The sequence below is a fragment of the Oncorhynchus nerka genome, unplaced genomic scaffold (assembly GCF_034236695.1).
Source record: "Oncorhynchus nerka isolate Pitt River unplaced genomic scaffold, Oner_Uvic_2.0 unplaced_scaffold_1388, whole genome shotgun sequence".
In the NCBI taxonomy this organism is placed as follows: domain Eukaryota; kingdom Metazoa; phylum Chordata; class Actinopteri; order Salmoniformes; family Salmonidae; genus Oncorhynchus; species Oncorhynchus nerka.
In genome coordinates, this window is record NW_027039927.1 from 73,892 (window position 1) to 77,585 (window position 3,694).

General features: G+C 38.3%; 1 long non-coding RNA gene across 1 annotated transcript; it reads left to right on the top strand.

Moving 5' to 3' along the window:
* The first annotated feature begins 210 nt into the window (after positions 1-210).
* On the top strand, positions 211-1,757 carry LOC135568785 (uncharacterized). The gene is made up of 3 exons (XR_010462723.1): positions 211-870; positions 1,238-1,332; positions 1,468-1,757. It is a non-coding gene; the product is annotated as an uncharacterized LOC135568785 (long non-coding RNA).
* Positions 1,758-3,694: the final 1,937 nt, after the last annotated feature.

A 3,694-nucleotide genomic window follows, 5' to 3' on the forward strand; every position in this document is an offset into this window, starting at 1 on the left:
GTACAGGAAAGTATTAGTTGTAAGACGTAAGAGAAAATATATCAGCTTATTGTTAAATAATTATGACGTTCTTTCCAATTCAAAAAGTGTTGTAACTATTGTTTCCAAACTGCGTTACCCAGATGGCGATGAGCGCCTCCAGCCAGCAGATGGCGGCGAGCGTCTTTCAGGTGATGATTCTTGTGTGACGTATAATGGACTGGACGGGACGCTTCTTCAGGAACAACAACACGGATACTATTTCAACCACCTGGGTAGCTTGCTGGACAAGGTAAAACTGAAAGATTGACGTTTTAGGCCATGTTAATGTACATTAGCTAATCGCAGTGTATAAAACACATTTCAGTTGACGTTAACTTGAACCTAATTTGCTTGTTCAATTTGCAAATTTGTTAAAGATTGATACTGAGCCTAGCACTAGGCTATTCGCTAATGCTAACTAGCTAGCTAACATCCCTGACCATGAGCTCATTAAACTACTCATCCCCTGCTAAAGAAGTGGATGTCTGCTGTCCGGAGAAAGAAGCTCTGGCGCTGAACATTGTCGTGAAAGACGAAGAGGAGGAGGATATTACAGTGAAAGGAGAGAAAGATGCTCTGGCGCTGAACATTGTCGTGAAAGACGAAGAGGAGGATATTACAGTGAAAGGAGAGAAAGATGCTCTGGCGCTGAACATTGTCGTGAAAGACGAAGAGGAGGATATTACAGTGAAAGGAGAGAAAGAACCTTTCAGAATGGAAGAGGAGGCTGTTATAGGGAAAGAAGAGAAACATCCTCTTCCTCTCTAAAAGGTTCTATCTCAGTAAAGGTGAAGGAGGAAGACGTTTTGGGAGTGAAAGAGGAGGAGACAGAATATCAGATTAACACCAGTGAGTACTGTCTTAAAAACAGGGGCACAAACTATGCAGTTGTTGAACTAATGTGTAGTTTTTAAGGGGCATTCTACTGAAGTTCTTCACTTCAATATGATGTTCAGTACTATATAAATTGTTAAAGGGTCAATCTGCCATTGCTACATATTTTTGGGACTTTTAAATGAGATTTAATTATATATAACATGCTTTTAAAATGTAATAATGGAGCATAATTTATACTTAAAATATCAAAGGGACACAAAAGGCACCCAATTAATTTAGAGATATTAATGCCTCTGATAAGACCCTATGACTGTAATAGACAGTAATAATTGATGATGGTAATAAGTTCACCATCTGTTTGATGTTCTCGTTCAAACAGGAGAGAGACATGACTATTGTGGATCCTCTGGGGAGACTCAACATCCTGATGCTGACGAGGCAGAGAAGAGTCTCTCCATTTCAGAACACCAGATGGTACAGCTTGGTCTGGTCTAGCATACAGCTTGCTCTATCTGGGTCTGGGCTGGGTTTATGTAAGGCACTTTATGACAACAGTGACATCAGCATCCATAATGGTATGTGTCTGTGTCCCCTCTTTATGGTTACCAGGACAACGCTAGCCCTTCCTCCCTCCCGGAGTCCCCGTGTCATGCCTCTCCCGGTAGCACCTTACTGCTGGGTATGAAGAGGTTGTTTGTGCTGCTGGTGGACTGCAGGAAAACAATGGGGCTGAGTGGAACTGTGGGAGGAGGAGAAGAGAAGAAAGGATCAGATTTGACTCATCAAAGTAAGTGCTGTAATTTAGTTTGAACAAATTAAATAGATCTGTCCACTGGTATCTGTTACCAGGACAACCAGCAGAGTTCTGTTAGTTGACAGGAAGATAGACTGGTGTATATGGATGTTATGAATATAACACTGAAAAAGGATTCTGCCAATGAAAAGAGAGAAACCAATTGACCATATAAAACCTTGATGAAAGTTAGCTTTAGAGGGAAAGTTTCAAATGATCTGATGTAAGGTGCTTGTTTTACAAAAACGTTTCCATAAAACATTATGGATGTTACAATGCCTGTCCCAGTCAACCCCCTATCTTTACAAGACTGTAGAACAGGCAAACTAAACTCAAGACACTGTTAATTAATTAACTAATACTGGAGGAAAGCTGTGATCAGGCTGCCCACTCAAGAGAAAGCTTCAAACTGTAACCAGTGCCTGCAACCTGGTTCAGGTTATCAATCAACCTACCAGGGTAGTTACAAATGTCGTAGAAAATCGGTTCAAATATGACACTTGCAAGAACTTTGAAATCAAATAGGCTTTTTGTAACAGTATTTTTATTGAAATTTTACAGATTTTCACCCATATTAAGAGATACAACAACAGAGACAAAGCACACAGAACAAAAACAGAAAAATATTGCCCCCACTTATCCCATATCTACGATGCATATATATACACATACTACAGGAACATATACCCATGCATATACACAAATATGCATCGGATACACGACACACACATATACACACCCATACATAGGAAAACCATTTTCCTCTAAACCTAATGTTCTCACCCCATCATACAATTGTTTGTGGGGATTCTATGTTACATTTAAACAAGGTTAGGTTTTTTACAAACAGTAAACCAAACTAAAAACAAAAGAGAAGTTTAAACCAAGAGGTTATTCCAACACATGTTCTGCAAACACAGTTCTGAAATTCATAGACAAAACATTTGTTCCTTGCAGCATAATATGTCTCACTTAAGACACTCCAGGTTCAAGGTAATTTAGATATGGTTCCCCATACTTTGTAGTAACTGGTCTGTTTTAGAATGCAATGAAAATCTGTCCTGATATTCTTCAGAGGCTAACCACAGATTCAAATAGTATTTATGCCAATCTTTAATAGAAGGAACCATTAGCCACTAATCCACTGTAAAAGATGTTTTTCTTCTGACATAACACCCAGGTCTGTTTCACTTCCTCACTTTTTAAGACAGAAGTTAACATGCCTACAGGGAGAAACATTTGTAAAGAAACTGGGTCCAACCAGATCAACCCCTGACATCTTTTATGAAATTGCTTATCCCAGTTCCATAAGCATGCACCAGTTAAGAAAATATTTTGTACATGAATAAACTGTTGTTAGGGTGCCTGTATCAGATTTTGATACATTTAAAACACTGATGATGAAGAGGAGGCAAAAGAGATGGCATATATTTTTGGGATATAACTGTGTATTATTCTTAATTGGATTGCTCAGAAGCGGTTACATATGCATATATTGTTTTTGCATTTCCAAATGTCACTCTAAAGTTTCTAAAAGTAACAGATAATGTCTTCTCCCACACTTGTTTCATAACTGTATGTTGCAGCAGAAAAAAGGACCTTAAAAGTAAAACAGGACAGACATTTTTTTTGGGAAAAAACATTGTTTTCAATGACAGACACATGGCACTTAAAATCAGTTCCTATTCCAACCACTGAGTGTCAACAGTCTTTGAAAAGTTGAAATTTCCTTAGAGAAATGAAGAAATCAGGGCTATTGAGAAGGGGGAGGGTCCAGCCTAGTGCTCTCTAATGTTTTGATGCGCGCTCAGGTCACAGAGCTTCACGTTGTACCATCCGGTATTGAACACAGTTTATCCCGTCTTAAATTTTCTCCAAATTTATTAAAATACCTAAAGTTGGATTAGGAAATTGTTTGAAATGTTTGGACAGTTTTTTTACCAGTAATTATTAGATATTTTGTATGTAAATGATGAGAAAACACTTGACCAAACCAGTCCTTTTTTGTAATTTCAGGTGTTTTCTTATCATCCAAATGGGTTT